Source organism: Physella acuta, unplaced genomic scaffold (assembly GCF_028476545.2).
Source record: "Physella acuta isolate Inbredline_101_S28 unplaced genomic scaffold, ASM2847654v3 ptg001946l, whole genome shotgun sequence".
Lineage (NCBI taxonomy): Eukaryota > Metazoa > Mollusca > Gastropoda > Physidae > Physella > Physella acuta.
Genome location: NW_026733451.1, coordinates 22326 through 32500, shown reverse-complemented (window position 1 = coordinate 32500; position 10175 = coordinate 22326). Strand labels below are relative to the sequence as shown.

At 39.9% G+C, this 10175-nt stretch overlaps 1 pseudogene; it reads left to right on the top strand.

The window, feature by feature from the left end:
• Positions 1-178: 178 nt before the first annotated feature.
• LOC131931340 (zinc finger C4H2 domain-containing protein-like) lies at positions 179-9418 on the top strand (annotated as a pseudogene).
• Positions 9419-10175: the final 757 nt, after the last annotated feature.

Genomic DNA, 10175 nt, shown 5'->3' with positions numbered 1-10175 from the left:
AGGAAACATCCACATAACGACTATTCATGTGGTTTTTATAAAAACAAAGAAACGGGTCCTCATATTGGTCATAAATTTGAAAATCCATTAAAGTATCATCTGTAGAATAAATTAGAAAATAAGGAATGTAAATATTTCTAGACAAATTATTAACTTAGATGTTGCGTAGCGTTACGCAATGGGGTAGGATGTGCTTAAAACGTGACTTTGACATTACTCCTCTAACATCAATTTCCCCCCGGTATAATATCACCCGGCGGTTGTGAAACACGAAGCGCTCCGGTCATGCCCGTGAGAACTTGGCACCTATATCGTTCGAGGAAATCGGTATGCTACTAGAGTCGATGACTTTATAAAATCAGGGGTGGCACCAGGCGCTTCTTCTTCGGTAGGTATAACTTTTTATTCCCTACAGCATCGTTTCAAGCCACTGCTACGTTTGCGGAGGAGAATTCAAATATACTCACTGTTTTCAAACCACAGACCCTGGGGCGTGTTGGCGGTGTGACCTACTTAGGTCGAGTCAGGTTCTATTTTTATTTTGACATTGTATAATACCTTATATGGAGTGATTGTGCAACATAGAAATTTTCCATTAAGATCTGATTGAATGATTCTGGTCAGATGACTATCCCAACCAATGGCTACATGAGCTGAGGATAATCTCCCCTGTGGCAGAAGTCTTTAATTGCACCGCACACTCGCCACACGTGGCAGTTTTTACCTTGATCAGGCAGTCTACCAGGATCACACGGTCCATTACGACCAAGCCGTCCATATTGTCCGGCAATAGATTCTGACCATTTGAACGTGAGAGAACTTAAGTCCTGTGTGTGCCTTGCTTTCTTAAGTTGATTTAGTCTTCTAGTATAATATTACTTGTCGCCAAGTAATTCTTGAAGCTATAGCAGTGTTGTTTGGCCTGTGGCTAGTTTTTTACAGTGTAGAAATCTGTGATAGTGTTTTTTCCTACACTCTGTAAGTTGGGTTTTGATATTTTATACATTAAATATTTTATCGAGTTTCACCTTGTGTTCTGCCACAACTGTGTTCGCTGATTAAAGGTTGTATGTAGATTGGATGAGTGTTAATTACAATAGTATCACTAGTTTCCCCTAGACCTCGAATTCGAGCCCTAGTGTGCCGTTGTGTTAGTGTTCATCCATTTAAGCCGTAAGGCATTTGCATATAACCCCGATAAAAGAATCCGGGGACGTTCACCTTCTATTTGGCTGATAGATAGGGGACGTTACAAAGTGGGGGCCCGTCCGGGATTTAATCTGTCGTTCCAGTTGTTGGTTATATCAGTTAAGCACTAAGTTTAGTTTGATTTAGTTGTTTTTCTATCCAGTGCGCCGTGTTCTTACAGCGCGCGCAAGCCTAGTGGTATCTAGGTCAACAGCCAGACGTGTCACGATAAGAGGTCAAGTACACGGCCCAACGCTCAGTGTTAAGTTAGTGAATCTAGGCTTGTTGTGTTTTTGAAAGTTAGTGTTATGGAGTCTTTTTTGGCTAATCCCACTTTTGAGGAGGTCGAGAAGTTGAGTAGAAAAGCTTTGATTAGTCTTGTTAAGGAATTGAAATTGGATTATTCCGTTACGCAGAAGTCAGAGGTGTTGAAAGATAAAATTGTTGTTCATTTTATTAATGAAGGGGTATTTGATGAAAGTTTGTTGGCTGGTGTATTACTCCGCGAGGAGAAAGTTGCTTTAGAGAAGGCATTAAAAGAACAGGAGTTAGAGGTTAAAATTGCTTTAGATAGGAAGAGGTTGGAATCAGAATTTGGTCAAGTTAGTGATGTTACTTCTCTGGTAAATCCAAAAAAGTTGTCGGTAGGGCAAGTGATTGCCAAATTCGGGAAATTAGTTCCTAAATTTGATGAAACAGATTTGGTCGTTTTCTTTAACTCATTTGAGAGTTTAGCGAAGACATGTGAATGGCCCGAAACTTCCATTACTGCTTTATTGAGCTCGGTCCTTACTGGGAAAGCGGCAAAAACATACCAGGCACTCTCTCACGACGTTCAAAATAACTATAGTTTGGTCAAGACTGCCATTTTGAAGGCCTACGCACTGACGCCCGAGGCCTATCGGACAAAATTCCGAACACTCCGCAAGTTACCCACTCAATCATATGTGGAGTTTCTCTTTGAAAAGGAGAAAATATTCTCAAGGTGGCTACACTCGGAGGAAGTTTCTGAGTTTGAGAAACTCAGGTCACTTATCCTAAGGGAAGAATTCCTATCGTCCCTGCCTGAAGAGATACGACTACACATACTGGATAACAAGATAATTGACATCCAGAAGGCTGCTGAGTCGGCTGACACATATATGTTGGTGCATAAGAAACCACCAGTGTCAGGAAACCGCCTCAACCCCGTGCTTCCCCTTTTTGGCAGCAATCCTCCTGTTGGCCAATACTTGAAGGCATCACAGTCCAGAGAGAACCCAAGATCAACTCTCAATCGTCGAGCAGTTTGCCAGTTCTGTACAAGACCTGGTCACCATGTCAAGGACTGTTACAAACGTCTTCAATTTAACAGAGAGGTGGTGCGTACTTCTGCGCACTATGCTCTATCCCCTCAAGCAGCCAGTTCAACTATGAACTCTAGAATTCTAAAGGACTCTAACCCTAAGTGTCCGCAAGAAGGTAGTCAAATCTCCACACATTATGTGCAGTCACATTTTGACTGTTCTCGCCACCATCCAGTTTCTTCCGAGTCTACCGATCTCGAGGGATCGAGAAAAGTTGACTTTTCATCTTTTATTGCCGAAGCCATCATTAGCAAACCAGGTGATCCGTTGTCTCAGCGGAATATCACCGTCCTAAGAGACACAGGAGCGTCACAATCACTTCTTTTGAAAAGTTCAATGGACATTACACCTGAGTCGAACACCGGAAGGATTTCCATTATCCAGGGAGTGGGGACAAAATCAACTGTCGTCCCTTTACACAAGTTTGCTCTGAAACATCATCTCGTCGAAGGTGAGGTCATTTTAGGTGTGATAGATAGTATTCCTGTCCCAGGAAGCAAAGTATACCCCTGTACGGTTTCAGACCCTTTGTCAACAGTTCCAGATAATGATAATGAACTGTATCCTGCATGCGCGGTGACAAGAAGCCAAACCAAACAATTGGCTGACACAACGTCTGAACCACACCTACCATCATTGTCAAGAAATTCGACTCCCAAACTGGAGTCTATGCTTCCAGAAAACACAAGCCTGGGCTTACCCCTGAGAATATCTCAGGAAGACATCATTAAAGCTCAACAAGTCGACGCGGAACTCAAAGCAATGGTCGAAAAATCTCTATCATCTGACGATAGAGAATATTTCTCCGAGAACGGCCTCTTCTTTCGTCGCTCTATACCAGTGAATGCCTCACCAGCCGAACCATGGTTGGGTAAAAACCAGCTGTGGGTCCCTCCACCTTATCGGCATGAAATACTGAAACTGGCACATGACCATCCAATGTCAGCGCACCCAGGAGTCTCTAAAACGACGGCGAAGATCAAAGAACTGTTCTTTTGGCCCAAAATGAGAAAAGATGTGTCGCGTTACTGCAAAAGTTGCACGAACTGTCAGTTGGCCGGAAAGCCAAACCAGACAATTCCTAAGGCCCCTTTGAGTCCGATTCCTGTATTAGAAGAACCCTTTTCAAAAATCGTCATGGACTGTGTAGGTCCCTTGCCTAAAACCAAGGCGGGCAACGAGTACCTACTTACCTTTATGTGTTCAAGTACCCGTTTTCCCGAGGCGATTCCCTTACGGAACATTAAGGCTAAGACTGTAGTCAGAGCCATGACCCGGTTCTTCACTACCTTTGGATTACCTAGAATCGTGCAAACAGATCAAGGCAGCAACTTCACCAGTCACCATTTTCAGGAAGCACTAGCCAAGCTAGGCGTTACCCACATCACCAGCTCAGCCTACCACCCCCAGTCTCAAGGCGTACTTGAGAGGTTCCACCAAACCCTCAAAACCATGCTAAGAACGTTCGCTAACAGTAACACCCAATGGGATGAGACTGTTCCTTGGATTATTTTCGCTGCGAGGGACTGTGTCCAGGACTCTTTAGGCTACTCTCCTTTTCAACTTGTGTTTGGACATTCGGTCCGAGGTCCCCTGAAGCTGATCCACGAACAGTGGACAGGTACCAGCGTTCATCCTGTGGAAAACTTTGATGATTTTCACGTTCGACTGAAAGCCGTGTGCGAAATGGCTCACAAGAACTTAAGAAGGGCCCAAGTGAGAATGAAAGGACTGTATGATAAGAGTTCTTGTAAACGAACATTCAATCCAGGCGACAGAGTTCTTGTGCTAGTGCCTAACCTGAACAATGCGTTATCCTTGAGATATTGTGGACCCTTTACTGTGCATTCAAAATTAAGTGATTTGAACTATGTTGTCAATACGCCCGACAGAAGAAAGAAACAGACAGTGTATCATGTTAACTCACTGAAAAAGTATTATGATAATTGTAACAATTTTCATTCCACAGCTAAAATTACCTTACCTGTATGTTCAAATGTTTCTGATGATGTGATACATGATAAATTGAAACCCCCAAAATTGGTAAATTCTTCCTTTTTAGATAATTTGAATGTCCACCTTATGCATTTGTCCACAGAGGAAAGCCATAAATTGTCTGAAGTTAATTCTACTGTAAACCTTTACAGAAATCACCTTTTATGCAAGTTCTGTAAAGCTTCAATTACCTATTTGGGTTATCAAGTGGGAACGAACCAAGTTCGGCCCATTGAAGCTAAAGTAGATGCTATTGTAAGGTTACCTCCTCCCAAAAATTGTAAAGAAATCAAAAAGTTCCTTGGGATGGCTGGTTACTATAGGCGGTTCTGTCAAAACTTTTCAGCTATTGCTGAACCTCTTACTGCATTATTAAAAAAGGGTGTTGAGTTCGAATGGTCAGATAAATGTCAAGAATCTTTTTTAACCATTAAGTCATTTTTATCTAATGCTCCTGTTATGGCTGCACCAAATTTCAGCAAGCCCTTTAAACTTGCCATTGATGCTAGCAACTTAGCCATTGGCTCAGTCCTATTTCAAGAAGACAACATGGGAATTCACCATCCCATTGCCTTTTTTTCCAGGAAGTTAAATGAGAACCAAAAGAATTACTCTACTATTGAAAAAGAAGCTTTAGCTTTGGTTTTGTCATTACAACATTTTGAAGTCTATGTCTCTTCTTCAACCAATCCAGTCAGAGTGTTTTCTGACCATGATCCCCTGAAATTTACCTCTAAGTTAGGACAGACAAATCAAAGAATATTGAGATGGTGTTTATATTTCCAAAATTTTAATCTGGAAATTTCACACATTAAGGGTAGTGATAATGTTGTGGCTGATTGTTTGTCAAGGATGTAAAATCTTGTTGCACACATTGATCATGTGACATGTTTTGTGGTTCATTAAGACCATACACAAGTGTTGTGTTTTAACTTGAAGATGAGTGGTATGATTTTTGATTTTCCAAAATTTTATTCCTGTTGAATATTTTGTTTATTTTCAGGTAAACCTTAATTAAAGGTGGTTTTTGATTCTATGTAATCTTTTATAATAAAATGTCTCAGATGACTCAATTGATATTGTAGCTAGTCATTGAAATAAAGGTCTTACCCTGGCGGGTTTACCACTTTTAATATCCACATGGAAATATTTGTAATACCCTTTTCTGAGGGATTTTGATGTATAATTACTTTTTGAAGGGTTACTTCCCTTTCACCAATTGTAAAAGTTGGAGTTACTTCCCTTTTATGTTCAGGGATATTTTCATCTGGTATTATGATTTTGATTGCCTACATTTGTAAAACATTTTTTTTATTTCATTGCCAGATTGGTTCCTTATGTATGTTTTTGTGGAACCTATCTGTCACTTCCAAAAAGGGAGGGGATGTGACCTACTTAGGTCGAGTCAGGTTCTATTTTTATTTTGACATTGTATAATACCTTATATGGAGTGATTGTGCAACATAGAAATTTTCCATTAAGATCTGATTGAATGATTCTGGTCAGATGACTATCCCAACCAATGGCTACATGAGATGAGGATAATCTCCCCTGTGGCAGAAGTCTTTAATTGCACCGCACACTCGCCACACGTGGCAGTTTTTACCTTGATCAGGCAGTCTACCAGGATCACACGGTCCATTACGACCAAGCCGTCCATATTGTCCGGCAATAGATTCTGACCATTTGAACGTGAGAGAACTTAAGTCCTGTGTGTGCCTTGCTTTCTTAAGTTGATTTAGTCTTCTAGTATAATATTACTTGTCGCCAAGTAATTCTTGAAGCTATAGCAGTGTTGTTTGGCCTGTGGCTAGTTTTTTACAGTGTAGAAATCTGTGATAGTGTTTTTTCCTACACTCTGTAAGTTGGGTTTTGATATTTTATACATTAAATATTTTATCGAGTTTCACCTTGTGTTCTGCCACAACTGTGTTCGCTGATTAAAGGTTGTATGTAGATTGGATGAGTGTTAATTACAATAGTATCACTAGTTTCCCCTAGACCTCGAATTCGAGCCCTAGTGTGCCGTTGTGTTAGTGTTCATCCATTTAAGCCGTAAGGCATTTGCATATAACCCCGATAAAAGAATCCGGGGACGTTCACCTTCTATTTGGCTGATAGATAGGGGACGTTACAGCGGTAATATGTACAAACCTGCGCCCCAATAGCTAAGACTTGATAATAGTAGTGCCGTGTTCAGCTAGTTATCAATAAAAAGTGATTCATAACCGTAATTTTTACATTTATTAAAACTAGCTGTGTTTACTCAAACAGTAACTAACCAAATGTTTGATAAGATTAAGAGAAGTAAAGTATGCTAAGTTTTGACTTTCATATGAAATTGTCATTTTATTCTGTAACTATCAAAAATATCACATTCAGTGCAACCTCAATAAACAGCCGGAGATTATGATGATGACATCAGCTTTTTCTCACATAGACAACAGAATGTCAAGTCTAAGCTAAACAAACTATGTGAAGAAGAACATAAGACAGTATTAACGATCAACTGGATGAGAGATGATGAGAGTTAACAAAAAACAGAAGTTCCTACTTAAGATGCACATATCTAGGACGTGTAGCGAGGACAGGGTCCACAAGAGGACATCAAGAGCCGCATCAGCAAGGCCAGCACAGTAGCGTAGCGAGGGGGGGGGGCGGGGACCTTAGGGGGCGCCGAAATGGGTTGGAAAAATAAATTGAAAGGTTGAGGGGGGGTGCAAATCGAAAGTTTGAGGGGGGGTGCAAATCGAAATCTCGAGGGGGGGGGATGGAAATCGAAAGTTTGAGGGGGGGTGCAAATCGAAATCTTGAGGGGGGGGGGGGGGGTGCAAATCGAAAAGTGTGTCCCCGGAGGCCGGGAAGGGTCGCTACGCCTCTGGGCCAGCTACGCATTCTACGCCCTTCGAACAATTTGGACGTCAAGAACACTGTCTACGTTTTTTTTTTAAACGCGGCTGTTTAACAAATCTGTTCTCTTATACGTTGAGGGTAACACAAACTAATAACAACAAACTTCAAACTTAAGTTAACTGATGCCAGTGTCATATATTGAACGTCAGATGACATAAAAAAATTACCAATGCCAAACTATAGAGTGAAACTGGGCAAAACCATATTGGAAAAGAAATACAAAAGCGCAAATGTCGATGGGTTGGGCACACCTTACATAATCTAACTGATTACATTACAAGAAAGGCATTTGTTTGGAATCCACACGAAGGTGGAGAGTGGGTAGAAAAATAAAATACTTAAAAAAAAACTTTTTAAAAAACCACGTTTTTCTTGTGGACTAAAAAGTAGAAAATAACTATTTACATACATTTGATGACAAAAAACGTGGGTACGTTCACCATCAAATTTCCCGACCCATCTGCCCGACCCACGTTTTTTGTCATCAAATGTATGTAAATAGTTATTTTCTACTTTTTAGTCCACAAGAAAAACGTGGTTTTTTAAAAAGTTTTTTTTAAGTATTTTATTTTCTCCTTTTTAGTCCGTTGCTACACATGAAAAACGTGGTTTTGAAAAAAAGTTTTTTATATAGTTTATTTTCTACTTTATCTAATGACTTGATTAAGTATGACTTGACTAAGTGTTTATAAATACACGGACTAAAAATCTTGAGCGACCAGGATTCGAACCTGGGTTGTCGCGGCCACAACGCGAAGTACTAACCACTATACGATCACGGCCAGCGCGCTCACATCGATTGGGGCCGAAGTAACTGTGTCAATAGGCCTCCAGTCTTGTCGGTATCTTTAGAAATCATGTCCTCAATTTTATGGTCCTTAGGGCGTAATTAAATTAAGCTAATTACGGTCTCTAATTGCTAGTTTTTATGATTGCATCTGAAATTGTTAGGCGAAAGTAGCCTGCATGCCAAATTTCATATCTATAGAGCAATCAGAAGTGGGCTAATTTTCGATGTCAATTTTAACAACAAACAAACACACGCGAAGCTGAGTTAATAATAAAATACTTTAAAAAAACTTTTTAAAAAACCACGTTTTTCTTGTGGACTAAAAAGTAGAAAATAAATTTTCATACATTTGATGACATAAAACGTGGGTACGTTCACCATCAAATTTCCCGACCCATCTGCCCGACCCACGTTTTAGATTGCGCCAAGAAATAGAGGCAACTGAAACAGAAGAGAAATGTTTGGAAGAGTACAAAAGAGAGATGGAACTTTTGCTTCAAGAGAAAATGGCTCACGTTGAGGAGCTGAGACTCATTCATGCTGACATCAACCTGATGGAAACTACAATCAAGCAGGCAGAGGAGGAAAGAACTAAATCGTATGAAACTGCAAAAAGGTTATATGAGGAGTGTCGCCCACTGAAAGATGAAATAAATGTCCTGCGTATGAGAGCTGGCCTTGATATACAATCTGATGTCGTGGAGGAAAGTGAAAAACTTAGCCAGAGTATTTTGAGAAGCCGCAAACCTCCGAGTGGAACACAGAGCCGTCAGAGCCACCCATTCCTCAGACGTTGGCGGTCCCTGCAGCTGCTGCACACCAGATCCAAGTTCCACGCAACAAGAATGACAGGCAAGCATTCAGACAGCAGCCTCCTCCCATGAAGTTCCACACAACAAGAATGACAGGCAAGCATTCAGACAGCAGCCTCCTCCCATGAAGTTCCACACAACAAGAATGACAGGCAAGCATTCAGACAGCAGCCTCCTCCCATGAAGTTCAAGACAACAAGAATGACAGGCAAGCATTCAGACAGCAGCCTCCTGCCATGAAGGCCTGTCTGTCACGTCACCAGCAAATCCACAGAAACGCCCCGATATGTCCTCTTTGTAAAGCTAAAAGTCGATCACGAAATCCTAAAAGGCCGAAGTGTAAAGCTGATGAGTAAATTTAAAAATTCATTCCATTTTTTTTTTACAGTTTAGGTTGAGAGAGTTTTATCAATTAACCCAGCTCTGTAATTGTGTAAAAATATTGTGTGAATATTCAATTTCATTTATTTCAAAAACATTACCATTCATTTCTTAGAACTAATATTTATAAGTTTAATTTACAGGTTGCAAACGTATGAATATTATAATTGTCTAAAAATAATCATCTAAGTATGGCATATCAAAGAAGAGAATGAGTCTCTATTTTCTAAATGTTTTCTATAAATGTCCAGTTGGTAGTTGTTGACCTGTTTTTAGTTCTTGAAAACATTTATTTAAATACCATAGTCATTGGCATAGTTTATAAAAACAAACAATTTTTTTACTTTGCAAATGTTTTAAGTAGTAAAGTAAAAGTTTGTTGAGAATCTGTTTTTGTCATCATTAAAATTTTGTTATTGTAACCATTACCTATATCTCTATTGTACATTTTTTTTTTCAAGACACCACACCCGATTGGTGCTTCAGTGTTGTACTGTATTAGCAAGCATTTTTATAAATGTGTGTGATTTTTATAATGTAAAAGCTATTTATAGGATGTGCATATCATGTAGAATAAATATCTTGATGTAAATATCAAGTTTTTAATTGCAATCAGTATTGAGTACATGACATCCATGGTAAATGACATTTAAAAGCAATGTCATCCATTGTGTATGACAAGCCTGACATTTCTCCACTACTTTCAGCTATTCTGATCTGTATTATGTTGCATTGGTCATCATCATTTTA